Source organism: Bos taurus, chromosome 16 (assembly GCF_002263795.3).
Source record: "Bos taurus isolate L1 Dominette 01449 registration number 42190680 breed Hereford chromosome 16, ARS-UCD2.0, whole genome shotgun sequence".
NCBI lineage: Eukaryota > Metazoa > Chordata > Mammalia > Artiodactyla > Bovidae > Bos > Bos taurus.
In genome coordinates, this window is record NC_037343.1 from 80027686 (window position 1) to 80041894 (window position 14209).

General features: G+C 58.2%; 1 long non-coding RNA gene across 1 annotated transcript; it reads right to left on the minus strand.

Annotated features, from left to right (window-relative positions):
- Window positions 1-3098: 3098 nt before the first annotated feature.
- On the minus strand, window positions 3099-8873 carry LOC132342411 (uncharacterized). Its single transcript, XR_009490781.1, has 4 exons — window positions 7913-8873; window positions 7445-7626; window positions 6571-6678; window positions 3099-6305 (listed from the first exon to the last, which is right to left on the minus strand). It is a non-coding gene; the product is annotated as an uncharacterized lncRNA (long non-coding RNA).
- Window positions 8874-14209: the final 5336 nt, after the last annotated feature.

Genomic DNA, 14209 nt, shown 5'->3' on the forward strand with positions numbered 1-14209 from the left:
GTCGGGGTGTGCCTTGCTCGGGAGCCAGACCCAAGCCCGTGTCCTGGAGACAGCCAGACCTTCCTGCTGTGCTGGGACCTGCACAGCACGGAGTGCTCCACAGCCACCAGGTGCCGTTCCTAGGGCTTCTCTGACCCGAGGAGCTGTTTCTCTGTGGGTGTGGGGCCTTCACCCTTAGCTTCAGAGCTTGAAATTGGAAGCAGGTGGGTATTAGTTGAGGGGGGAACCTCCAGGTTCCTGTGAAGGCTGTGCCCCCAGCCTGGCTTTGTCCCGGGTGACAGCAGCTGAAGTGAGAGGCGGCCCTCAGGACGGGCCTGCAGGGCTGTTGGGGGGCGGCAGGGGGCGGCAGAGGGCTGGTGCTGGGCCACGGTCCTGCCAGGTTCCTGAGCCCGGCCTCCCCGATGCGTGCGCCTGCAGCCTAGGTCCCTTAGGGATCCGGCTCTGTTCGGGGGAAACTCCGACGGGGCCTTGAGCTGGGCCCTTAGGCCTTCTGCCCAAGCGCCCGTGGCCCTAGTTCTGGGCTCCATGCGAGGTTAGTAGATTTGTGGCGTACAAGAACTTGGATGCTCTCCCTGAGAAGCTGAGTCCAGGGCGGAGGGGCTGGGACTCTCTGGTCTTGGCCTCACGACTGGTGGAGTCAGGAGAGCTGCCCTTGGGTTCTGTCACCCCACACTGACTGTGCAACTGTGCTGAGGGGAGGCCGGGCCCACTCACCTCCCCCAGCCCCACCCAGCCCCCACCTCAGAGCCCTCTGAGCAGGTACAGGCCTTGCCTCCGAGGGGGACCCTTGGGTACAGACTCTGCGGTGAATGGAGGAGACATCTTCAAGGACCCCCAGCATGACCAGGAGATGTATGTGGTGGCGGGGGGGGTTGGCAAGCAATGATAAGAAACAGGCTAGCACAGCCCTTCATACGTGCTGGGTGCTCTCCGAAAGCTGAGCCTGCCTTCACGCTCTCTCCACAGCCTTTTGTGCGGCCAGCACCACCGTCGTCTCCCAGATGACGTGCAGCCGCTAGGACTGAAGGCCCTCCAGCCGGGGCTCACGCCCAGACAGTCAGGGTGCACAGTCTGGACCCATACACACACGGTGACAGCCTCTGTGTCCTCTTAAGCCTGGCCTTTGGGGGGTGTGGCTCCCCAAGGCCACAAAGAATTCCTAAACACTCCCCTACAAGCTCCTGAAGCCCTTAAAGCTGTGCGTTTTCTCCCACCCCCAGTGCAGTGCAGCCTATAGGAGCCTTGGAGAAATGACAGGATGTGGTTTTTCTCCTAAACTGGTTTGCTTAATTCAGACAGGTGGGAGATGCACTTCAGCTGTCTTATTAAGGTCCAGGTATCTGCAGCTTCAGGGTGCAGGGACCCTGCTGATGGGGGGCATCTCCCCCCTGGCACTCTGCCCTCACCCTGCACCTCCTCCCATGGTTGGCAAAGGCATGTCACTTGGCACAGGCCAGGCATATCTACTGAGATCCTGACAAGTGAGCAGGAGAAAACAAGACCTTCGGTGACGGGGGGCGGCACGTCCAGGTGACGGGCCCGGCCTCAAGCAAGGCTCTGGTGGCCGCCTTCTCTGGACAGAAGCCCCATCAACGCCCACAACCCAGAAGAAAAGACCCAACTCGCCACGCCGCTCGTGGACCTAGCTGCACACACGCAGCAGTATTTCAGACCAGAGGCAGAGCAGACACGCCAAGCCCTGCCCCAAAGACGAGGCTTAGGCTCAGGTCCTCTCCTTCCTGAATCTTGCTGTGGGTGGGCCACAGGCTGAGTGAGGAAGCTTCCAGGCTCACTGTGTCCTTGGGAACATCCGTCTGCCTCTCTGGGGCATATGAGGACAGCCATCATGAAACTTGCTAGCCAGAGGCAGCAGTGACAAGCCCCGGCTGCAGCGCAGCCCCTCTAGGTGCCCCCCCGCCACAGTCCCGTGAAGTGAGCTCACTGCTTAGTACCGGAGCCTGCGGGCGGCGAGCTGACCCCAGCTTGAGATTGAACCCAGGCAGCTGGGCACCAGAAGCCACAAGGGCCAGTTCCACCTGCAGGCCCCCTTGGGCAGTCAGCAGGGGAGGGGGCCAGAGTGGGTTGACCGGGCTCCTATGTGTAGATGCCCTCAGTGGCCTCTGCTCACTGCCGCAGAGAACCTGTGAAGAGAACCTGAACGACCTGTCTGAGCCCACCTGCCTTAGCCGAGCCCTCGGCCCTGACCTTGCGTGACTCCCCGACCCCGGCACAGCGGCCCCCTTCCTGCCACTGAAACGTCGTGGCCGCCTGTTGTCAAGGCCCTTCCCAGGGTCCCGCGGCCCCCGCCCCAGCCGCAGCGCCTCAGCAGCTGCTGAGGTCTCTGTTTGACGGAGACACGACACCCTGCTGCCACCCTGACCTGCTGCTGCCATCTGGAGGCTCCAGGAGGCCACCTGGGCCAGTCGCTGCAAGACTCCTGCCATCCGCCCGGGGAGTCGGGGGTCTCAGGTGCCACAAGCCACGGGGGGTGTGCCAGTGTCAGCCTTGGCGCTCCCAGCCCCTGGCAGGTGCCGGACAGACAGCATCTCCGCTGGGGGACGGGGTTAGGGCACACGGGTGAGGCTGCAGTCGAAGGTGTCTGGCTTGCTGCAGACGTGCAGAGGCCCAGGGAAGGGCAGTGGGGCAGCCTGGGACACGCTGGCCGGCCAAGCATCTGTCGAGGCCTCTTCCCCCTCGACGGCCTCTGCACTGCCGGCTGCTCTGAGACCGCCTCAACGCACGGACACTTCGTGGACTGGGAGATGTAAAGGGCCCCGCGGGAATTATTCAGAAAGGGTCTCAGCTGGTTTGCTTCTCACCCCCCTTGATGGTGGGTGTCCTGTGTCCTGAGAGCGGTACTTGCCCTCGGGAAAGAAGGGTTCGCCTGGTGTGGCTCCCAGCTTGGAGCACTCAACAGCACACAGCCCCTTCCGTGCATTTCTGGATTCAGGGAAGACAGGGGCTGTCTGGGGAAGGAGCGGGGTAGCTCAGGAGAAGCTGCTCCTCGACTGCAGTGTGGGGGCCTCCGCTCAGAGGCATGCACTTACCTGGGACACCAGACTGGCAGGTGCTTCGCTGACGAAGGAGGAATATAAAGATAAAACTGAGTGTTTATTACTATTCCCTTTCAAAAGAAAAATCATGTTTACTTCCAGAAAAGTTAGATCAAAGAATGTAAAAAGAGGAAGTCCCTATGATATTCATGAGGTCCTGTGATCTGATCAAATCTGAGATCATCATCTTTGGGATTTATTTCACTTCCTCTCTATGCCAGGTATGGTCCTGAGAATCTTAAGATGACTTTTCTAGCAGTATAAAATTAGAGAGAAGTCCTCCTCCACTCTCCCTATCTTGTGGTATTTGAGTTTTATTGGACTCAGTTGTTAAAACTTAATTGTTTTTGTTCATTGCATGGGGAATAAATAGTTCAGTCGCTCAGTCGTCTCTGACTCTTTGCGACCCCATGGATTGTAGCACGCCAGGCCTCCCTGTCCATCACCAACTCCTGGAGCTTGCTCAAACTCATGTCCACCGGGTTGGTGATGCCATCCAACCATCTCATCCTCTGTTGTCCCCTCTTCCTCCTGCCTTCAATCAGGGTCTTTTCCAATGAGTCAGTTCTTCGCAATCTGGGGGCCAAAGTACTGGAGTTTCAGCTTCAGCATCAATCCTTCCAATGAACACCCAGGACTGATCTCCCTTAGGATGGACTGGTTGGATCTCCTTGCTGTCCAAGGGACTCTGAAGGGTCTTCTCCAACATCACACTTCGAAAGCATCAATTCTTTGGCACTCAGCTTTTTTTATAGTCCAACTCTCAGATCCATACATGACTACTGGAAAAACTATAGCTTTGACTAGACAGACCTTTGTTGGCAAAGTAATGTCTCTGCTTTTTAATACGCTGTCTAGGTAGATCATAACTTTTCTTCCAAGGAGCAAGCATCTTTTAATTTCATGGCTGAAGTTGCCACCTGCAGTGATTTTGGAGCCCCCCAAAATAAAGTCTGTCACCGTTTCCATTGTTTCCCCATCTATTTGCCATGAAGTGATGGGACCGGATGCCATGATCTTCGTTTTCTGAATGTTGAGTTTTAAGCCAACTTTTTCACTCTCCTCTTTTACTTTCATCAAGACGCTCTTTAGTTATTCTTCACTTTGTGCCATAAGGGTGGTGTCATCTGCATATTGGAGGTTATTGATATTTCTCCTGGCAATGTGCTTCATCCAGTCCATCATTTCTCATGATGTACTCTGCAGATAAGTTAGATAAGCAGAGTGACAATATACAGGCTTGATGTACTCCTTTCCCGATTTGGAAAGAGTCTGTTCCATGTCCGGTTCTAACTGTTGCTTCTTGACCTGCATACAGATTTCTCAGGAGGCAGGTAAGGTGATCTCATATTCCCATCTCTTGAAGAACTTTCCACAGTTTGTTGTGATACAGTCAAAGTCTTTGGCATAATCAGTAAAGCATAAGTAGATGTTTTTCTGGAACTCTCGTGCTTTTTCGATGATCCACTGGATGCTGGCAATTTGATCTCTGGTTCCTCTGCCTTTTCTAAAGCCACCTTAAACATCTGGAAGTTTATGGTTCACATACTGTTGAAGCCTGGCTTGGAGAATTTTGAGCATTGCTTTGCTAGTGTGTGAGATGAGCGCAATTGTGCGGTAGTTTGAGCATTCTTTGGCATTGCCTTTCTTTGGGGTTGGAATGAAAAGTGAACTTTTCCAGTCCTGTGGCCACTGGCATATTTGCTGGCATATTGAGTGCAGCACTTTAACAGCATCATCTTTTAGGATTTGAAAGAGCTCTGCTGGAATTCCATCACCTCCAATAGCTTTGTTCCTAGTGGTGCTTGCTAAGGCCCACGTAACTTCACACTAAAGGATGTCTGGCTCTAGGTAAGTGATCACACCATAGTGGTTATCTGAGTCATGAAGGTCTTTTTTATATATTCTTCTGTGTATTCTTGCCACCCCCTCTTAATATCTTCTGCTTAAGTCCATACCGTTTTTGTCCTTTATTGTGCCCATCTTTGCATGAAATGTTCCCTTGGTATCTCTAATTTTCTTGAAGAGATCTCTAGTCTTTCCCATTCTGTTGTTTTCCTCTATTTCTTTGCACTGATCATAGAGGAAGGCTTTCTCTCTCTTTGCTGTTCTTCGGAACTCCACATTCAGGTGGGTGTATCTTTCTTTTCCTCCTTTGCCTTTTGCTTTCTTCTCAGCTGTTTGTAAGGCCTCCTCAGACAACCATTTTACCTCTTTGCATTTCTTCTTCTTGGGGATGGTTTTGATTACCACCTCCTGTATAATGTAACAAACCTCTGTCCATAGTTCTTCAGGCACTCTATCAGGTCTAATCCCTTTGATCTATTTGTCACTTCCACTGCATAATCATAAGGGATTTGATTTAGGTCAAGCCTGAATGGTCTAGTGGTTTTCCCTACTTATTTCAATTTAAGTCTGAATTTGGCAATAAGGAGGTCATGATCTGAGCCATAGTCAGCTGCTGGTCTTGTTTTTGCTGACTGTATAGACCTTTTCCATCTTCAGCTGCAAAGAATGTAATCAATCTGATTTGGTATTGACCATCTGGTGATGTCCATGTGTAGAGTCTTTTGTGTTTGTTCATCACATGGGGAATAAATAATTATAGTTCACTTAGCCAGCTTCCTGGAGGAGTTGGCCTTCACTGACTGCTTAGACACCTTTTTTTTTAATTAAAATTTAAGATATGCGAATTATGTGATACTTAACTTTATCCGTGTTTCATTTTTTGGTTCCATCTAATGAGTTAATGTCTTTGGTATTAAAAGCATTTTTATGCAATAGCTAAGAAATTAAGTGGAGTTGAGTATGAAATATATTAGTGTAAGTCAAACTAAAATACCTCTAAACCTGGTGTGTCTACAAATCAGGTCAGATGAAGGTCACTAAGACCTGAGTGGCAGGAATTGCACAGAAGTTTTAAAGCCCTTTGCTCTCTCATAAGCAGGGAGGCAAGTGCCTCAGTGGAAGCTTCACCAAAGTTTGCTGAATTATCAGAAGCAATGCAAACTGCTCCAGAGACTGACGGGGTATATGGGGCGTGGGGGGTGTAGCTTTGGGGGCACATTCGTGTTGGGAGGGGTGTGAGGAGAAAGCAGAAGCCGGGAGCTGCTGAGGCCTGTGAAGTGATGGCCGGCTTGCCCCGCTGGCTCTGCTCTGTCTGCTCGAACGACAACAGCAGAGCTTTGGAAGATTCTTGAGGCAGAGACATCCCCAGAACACAGTGGGGGTGCAATCCAAGTGCCAGCAGACCTGTGAGAGATGGAGATGGGCACAAGCAGGATTATTTAAGCAGCTGAGCGGCCAGTGGGTGGGTGAGGGTGCAGGGGGTCTGGGTCCCCAGGGAGAGCAGTGATGGGGGTGATGCCACCTCCCTCTGGCCTGCCTCTGGCTTGAGACAATTGGAAATGAAACAGTAGGAAGCTCTGTTCAGCAGAAAGTGGTGAAGCCGAGTAACCAGGGGGTTGTAGGCTCGTTCTCCCTGGAGAACCCTCAAAATTAGGCAGCCCTCTCCTACCTTCATGGGTTCAAATGGTATTGCACAGAGACAGAGTGATTGCCTTGATGGCCTAGTTGAGCAGCAGTTCAGCGTCTAGGGTTGACCACAGGCTCTTCTTTCAAAGGACTAACAGTTGGAAAGCAAAGTAGTAACGCGGGTGGGTGGTGGGCGGTGGGCGGTGGGCGTCCCTCCCACCCTTCTCTCAGCTCCAGAGCCTGGGGAATGGGTGCCAGGGGTGCTGAGCTCCCAATCATGCTTGTAGCCGACACTACTGGTCCTGATGGGTTAATGCAGAGGCCGTGGCCAGGAACGTCGCATTTTTCATTAAACCAAACTGACTACAGCCTAGACTCTAAATAGTCTGGGAGGCAGGCCAGCTCCCTCTGCCCCTGGGTTCTGGGATCATTTAGGAGGAGCCCTGACAGCAGGTGACACAGGTTTTGACTGGAGTGTAGGCAGTGAGGCAGCCCAGTCGGCTTGGCTGGGTTCTGTGCCAGGAGACTGCAGCCCTCTCTCTCGCCTGCATCCTGCAGATGCGTCACCAGCTGGGGAGCAGGAAGGACAACCCGGGCCCTCCAGTGAGGCAGCAGGTCCTAGGATGTCGGCCAGGGTGGGCAGCCTGAAGGTGTCAGCTCAGATGCCTCTCGTGGTCTGGATTCAGATTCCACTGCCCCTTGCTCTGTGCGTGGGGGTGACCTCCAGGCCTCCGGCAGGCGCAGCTTCAGTCTCATCAAGGACCCCGCAGGCCTCCCATGCCCTTGAGGCAAGCTGGCTGTGACAGCCTCCATGAGTGATACGAAAAAGCCCTGCTCCTCCCCCCGTCCCCCTCCCTCAAAACTTACTTTCTTTCTGCTCCACCCCCACCCCTGGCCCCGCTCGTATTCCCCCTCACTCAGGAAGTGTTACTGAGAACTGAGGTCAGGTCAGGCGCATTCTGGCGGGAACCTCTCTGGGCATCTCTGGGAGAGGCAGATACTGCCCTCTGGTGATCAAGTTGACTCCAGGAGAGCTCATGAAGATTCAGATATTCCAGATGCCGCAGGAGTTCCAGGTGCGGAGCCGCTCCTCCAAGCCCTGGAAGGGAGAGCAGCAGCTGGTGCTTCCCACCCCGCCCCTTCCATGCCTCCACTGACTATCTGCCGCTACTTGGCCATAGGACCATTTGGGGGCTGTTTGCTCCCTGCAAACCACCCCAAACCCACCTCAGTTCTGAGGCCAGTCCGTGTGGAAAGCCCTGTCGTGTGATAATTGGTCCTCTGCTTTGTTCCTCCCACCTCCCCGTGCTTCTCCCTCACCCACGCTGTTCTCTGACCCGCTCCAGGCACCTTTAATACCTCCCAAGGGTCCTCCTCTTTCTCACCAAAGCTCGAGGCTCAGAAACCCCTCCCTCCAGGTGACAACTGCAGGTGGAAGTGACCTTCCGAGGAGGAGGACGGCGAGGAGAGGGGCTCAGAGACCCCAAACGGCTACCAGGGCTCCTGCGGCCAGTGATGGCGCCTCGAGCTGCAGTGGGTTTGGGACGTTGAGGGGGAGCTGGCACGAGAGAGACAGCCGCTCTCGGGTGAGGACCGCGAGGCCCGGTTCCCGGTCCGACCCTTCCTGACCTTGAGCAGGAGTCCGGAGTGGGCTCTGAGAGCCCAGAGATGCTGCGTGTAGGGCACCCGGGTCCGCCCGGGGCAGGCCCGCCCCCCCCCCCGCCCCGCCCCTATCGCCCCTCCTCTCCCGCCCCGCCCCACCCCGCCCCGCCCCACATGGTTCCCTCCCCCTCCCCCGGACTCTGCCCGCTTCTGGCAGGTTCCCACCTCCAGCCGGTCACCGCCCGCTTCGCGGGCCCCGACTCCACTTCCTCTCGCCCCTCCGGGCCCCGCCCTCTCCCCGGACTCCGCCCCTTCTTGACAGGTTCCCACCTCCTGCCGGGCTCCGCCCCTCCCCGACCATCCGGGCCCCGCCCTCCTGGCTCCGCCCCCACTTCCCGCCCCGCCCCTCCTTCGGGCCACGCCCCTGCCCCGCCCCTACCCCCTCCCCGCACTGCAGCGCGCTCCGCGTGTTGCGAACCTCCCTCGCCTTCTGCCCGTCTCCGCCCGGCCCCGCCCCACCTCTCCGGCCCCGCCTCGTGCCCCCCCAACCCGGGCCCCGCCCTCGGCCCCGCCCCTCATCCTGGCTCCTCCCCCACTTCCTCACGCCCCTCCACCGGGCCCCGCCCCCGCCCCCGCCCCCACCCCCTCCCGGCACTGCAGCGCTCTCGGCAGGTCGCGCGCCTCCCTGCCTCCTGCCGGTCTCCGCCCCGGCTCCGCCCCACTTCCTCCGGACCCCGCCCCGGCCCCGCCCCCATCACCTCCCTGCACTGCAGCGCGCTCCGCGGGTCGCGCGCCTCCCTCGCCGCGGCGCAGGCTGCAAGCTCAGCAAGTCTTGCGGCAAAGACACTCCGGCCGAGTTGGGGCCGGGGCGCCGCGGGACTCCGGGCCGAGCGGACGCCCCCTCGGCCGTCGCCGGCAGCCCGCTTGCCCTCACTTCGGGGACGCGGGTCCCTCTTGGCTGGCCACCCCGGTGAGTCGTACCGCCGCGGTGAGGGGCGCCGACCGCCTCCTCAGAAGTTTCTGCTCCTCACCCAGGGGCCGCGGGTGGGGTCCGCTCCCGGGGGCGGGCGGTCGCGGAGCTTTGAGGCCGAGGGGCCCGGGTGCCCGCACCGTCCTTTGGGGGAGTTTGCGCGCGTCCAGATGAGGCGTCTGGGGAGCCGGACTCGAGCGGCACGGAGCCACTGCTCTGCGGGTTTGGGGCGGGAAGAGGGGGCAGCTTCCGCCCTGTGTCCCCCAGGACGAGCTGCGGAGCAGAGGGCCGGGCCCACTCGGCTGCGCCCCCGGGCTCTGCGCCCCCGACCCTCTTCCCGCGCCCCCGACCCTCTTCCCGCGTCTCGGAGACGTCCCCACTCCCGTCTCGCCCACCCCTGCGCGCCTGAGCGGTCTTCAGCCGAGGTTCTCCTTGCCCCCACCTCAAGCTTCGGGGACCCCCGGCCCCGCCGTCGTGGGGGGGAAGCAGGGAGGATCCTGAGCTCCAGGAGGTAGAGACCCTGGGTCGGGGAGACGGCGCGGATGCAAACCACGGGGGTGGTCTGCAATCGAGGGTCCGGAGGAGCTGGGCCAGGGATGCGAGGGGGTGCAGGCACCCCTCACCTCTTCCAAATCTCATGACTCAGCAGACATAGGACGTCCCGTCGCGCTGCAGCCCTCCCCCGCGCTGGGCAGCACTCCCGCCACCAGGCAGCTCTCCCCCCACTGGACAGCCCAGCCCTCCTTCCAGCTGAGTACCCAGGCCCAGGAAGCACAGACAGCCCCTTCCTCTCTCTGGACCCCTATCATTTACCCCTACCTCCGCCTCTGTTCCTGCCCCGAATCTGGGCACAGAGTGGTTATTTTTTAACTCCAGAGACATGGCTTATCCCTTCTCCTTCCCTATTTTCATACCCACACTCCACAGGTGCAGCCAGGACACCCCCAGCCCATGGTGTGGGGGCACCAAAGCCTGGTCTCTCCCTCTGCAGCACGCCCCCTCCCCAGTCAGGGAGAGGAGAGTTGCTTTCCCTGGTGGTGGCAGAGATACAGGAGCTCAAGGACAAGGAGGTGCTGACCCAGGAGGGGGCACTGCAGTGAGAAGAGAGGGCTCCCTGCTTGGAGTGGGGTGGGCTGGGGGACAGGAGGACCTTAGGATCTGGGGACACCCAGAGAGAGGAAGGTGGGCTAGGGTCTGACGGGGAGCTGGAGGGCGCCCTCCCGGCCCCACTGCCACCCTGAAGGGAGGCTCCATGTGTAAGAGCGTGTCCTCAGCCCATGGAACCGGCCCCTGGGAACCTGGGCACTTCATCAGAGGATGTGACCATTAAGAGCAGGGCACCCTTAACCCTCCCAAGTCATCTCCCCCTGCTTAGGGCCACCTCCGACCTCCAGGCTGCATCTCTGTTACCCCTAGAGAAGCCAGAGGGAAGAGCCGTGCCCAGGGCCCCTAAGGCCCAGCCCGGGGGCCAGTGGGAGAGGCAGGGCAGCTCTGATGCAGTGGGACGTGCCTGGTGTCCTGGTGAGCTGCGACCTGGCAGGCCCTGCAAGCTGCAGCATGGGTCTGGGCTCCCAGGTGAGTCAGCACCAGGGGTCCTGGCCAGGCACACTGCAGCCACCCAGGGAGCTTGGCCTGGGCCCCTGCTCTCCACGACCCTGGGGCGTGACCAGAGCTGCCCCAGGGGTCCTCTCCCTGGGCTCCTCTCCTCCGGGGACCAGCCTCTGCCAGGTTGGCTCTCAGGCAGATGCCCCAGGGGGCTTAGCTTTTTCTGGGCACCTCTTGGGCTTAAGGTTCGCAAGCTCCCCTTCTCCAAGGAGCTGGGAGCTTCTGGAAAACTGAAGCAGGAGAAAGAGATAAATGTTCCATGTCTAGCCTCACGTGGACCTGGCCCCTGTCCCTGGGAGGAGGAGCCCAACTACTCTGCTGAAAGTTTCGTCCAGGGCTTTTTTTCAGGCAACAGCTTTTAGGTTGCGGGGGCGGATTATGCAAATACAACGTTCAGTGTTTCAGCTTCAGGGCCTGCTGCCCGCACACAGATCAGGACCAGGAAAGGTGCTGGTGTTTCCCCACAGAAGAGCTTGCGGCTGGCTTCATCTCCTGACTGCTGCTGGCTTTATCCCCGGGCACAGCGCGTACCTCATTGCACACCTGCAGGGGCAGGGAGACCCTTTCTGGAGCTGGGGCCGGACTCTGACCTTACACTGTGGCCTTCCGCCCTTGGGCGGCTTCAGGCAGATGCCACAGGGCTGTCCCTGGTGCGGCACAGACCTGCAGAAGCCCCTTCCCTGCCCTCTCCAAGCCAGTACTCCCCGCCCCAGGCCAGTCTGGCCTCTCGTGTCCCTTCAGTCTCTCCCCGGGTTCTGACATCTCTCAGCTGGGACCCCTCAGAGAGCAGGCGGAGGGAGTTGGGGGGGATGGTTAGGATGGTGGGAAGGAGGCTGGGGCTCTGGGGCTGGGAGAATGGCTCTTCGACCCCTCCCAGGCAGAGCACCCCCTCCCCGGGCACGATGTCCTCGTGGGTGGTCAAAGGCTGTGGGAGAGGAGGAGCTGTTTCACCTGACGCTGCAGCTGGGTTGTTGGACTGGGTTGTTGGATGGTCCCGACATTGGGTCCAGCTGCAGCTGGGCTTGCTTTTCATAAGCCAGACAACTCAGGGGTCAGGTTGATGTGTATACGCTTTCCGAACCGAAACAGCAGCCACAGGGACAGTCGTGGGTATTTAGTCGGTACAGGGGGGTGTTGACATAGGAAGCAGGCATGCGTGCACGCCAAGTCACTGCAGTTGTATTCGGACTCTTTGTGACCCTATGGACTTGCAGCCCGCCAGGCTCCTCTGTGCATGAGATTCTCCAGACAAGAATACTGGAGAGGGCAGCCACATCCTCCTCCAGGGGGTCTTCCCGACCCAGGGATCAAACTCCTGCATTGTCAGGCACATTCTTTACCATTAGTGCCACCTGGCAAGTGCAGAGGCTGGGAGCCCTACAGGCCTGGGTTCAAACCTCCAGGCCACGAATTACAGAGCTTGACTATTAATTCAGCCAGTGCTTATTGGCGAGGCCTGCCCTGCGCCTGGCTCTGTTCCGCTCACTGTGGATACTGGAGTGAACACAGCACACAGCCCCCGGCCAGTTTAAACTTTGTGTTCCGGGGGCCAAGGCAAGCTCCTCAGCCTCCTGCACAGCAGTTTCTGCGTCATTCTGCCTTTGGTTTTTGAGAGTCTGCTGTGTGCTTGGTGCCGGCAACGAAACAAACCTGGTTGCTGCCTTCATGGCCCTTACAGTCCAACGAGGAACGCAGACAGATAACTACATAGATGATTAACCACACCATGACAGGTGTTAGGTGAGCACACAGGTTGCTTAGAGAGCATATAATGGGGTGACCCGACCCCCTCTGGTGGGTCTCATCTGTGAAAGAGAGCTAATGACACTTGGCCACACGGTAAGTAAGCTCTCAGCAAGTGGTGACTGTTCACACGTCCCACCGGACAGACAGAATTCTGAATTCCCTACATGAAGCATCATCGCACAGGCACCCCGCTCACACTGCTCCTCCACCGGTCGGGGGAACTGGGGTCCGGGCCCGCATACCCCGAGCAGGAAGCCTGTGGGCTCCTTTGGGGAGAGTCCCATCACAGATGTTGGTCTGAGGCACTCATGCTGACCGTGGGCAACTCAGTCAAACCCTGCTCTCAGTCTCCCTGTCTGCTGAATGGAGATGAAGCTCACGTGGGTGACACCGGCTCTGGGGAGGATTAAACGAGCTCATTCCTGTAGTGTGTTTGGAACAGTGCGGAGCGTGGTGAATGCCAGCTCAGCGCCTTGTCATTATCAAGTTGCTTCTGCAAACAGACCAGACTTTTTCTGGGTTCCCCAACTGAGGGGAGCCCTTCCCCGACCCTCACCCCCAGCATTTTTTTTTTTTTTTTCAAAACTCAATAGAAGGACCGGCAGCTGTCACTTCCTCAGAGGCCATTCCACTGTCTCACCCCTCCGGCTTTCAGCCTTCCCGGCCGTGTCTCACCAGAACTTAATTTCTGGGAAGGGTTTGTCCCAGAATCCTTGATTTTCACCCCTGCACTAATGGTTCAGGGGGTGGCCAGAGTGATGGGTAAATTTGGATCCTTGGCCAGTGACTGTGAGTCTGGACTGCGGGGGGAGCCCCTGGCCGCCAGCCCCTCCTCTGAAGACGTCTGAGCTTCAGCCAGGTGTCCAAAGTCACCCACCAAGAAGGACCCCCAAATGCAAGGGCCACAGAGGGGTCCCGAGGCTCCCTCCTTGGAGCACCTCATTGTTGCCCACCTGTCTGGCCCGGAGACCATCTGACCAGACACCAGGCAGGGGCCAGCCCTGGCCGCTTAGGGAAGTGGGGCATCAGTTGCTGGGGCCACTATAGTGGCCACTGAACCTCAGGGGTTTGGTGTCACCAGGCAGCCCCAGACTGGGGGTCTGGCTGCGCTTGTAAAGTCAGGACAGGTTGTCTCTGGCTGCTGGCCGGGCCTTGGAGCTCAGCGTTCTCTGCGGGGGACACAGAGCCGGGTGCCCACCCGCTGCTTCAGGTTCCCCCTCCCTGAGTCTGCCCCCACGGTGAACAGCCTGCAGCTCTGTCCCTGCGGCCCTCAGGGCAGCCTTCACAGCCTCTGCTGCCCCGTTTCACAGTGAGAGGATAGACTCCCGGACAAGTTCCATGACTTGCTCAGGATCTCAGAGCACCTGCTTGGGGCAGGGGGCAGCTCTGGACCCTTCCGGCTGCGGCAGCTGATCGCTCAGAATGTTCCTCCATCAGCCACTCCTCCCCACCTTCCCGCTGTTCCACCTGTGCGGGTCCTCAGGGAGGAGAAGAAGGCAATCAGGCATCAGACGCCTGATGGAATTGCTGGGGTTGAGTCGGCCTCCTCCCCTGCTACGGGGTTTCGTGGGACTGGCTGTGGAGCTTTGGCGGCCTCAGGAGCACCTGAGCTTGAAGGGGTGGCGGGGGGAGCCGCGGTGGGTGCATCAGAGGGGTGCTAGGGGCCCGGCCTCAGCAGCCTTACCTGACGGCCTTGGCACCAGAAGCCTTCACAAGGTCATGATTCGGTAATTACAGGCTTCCTCTCACGGCTGGGACA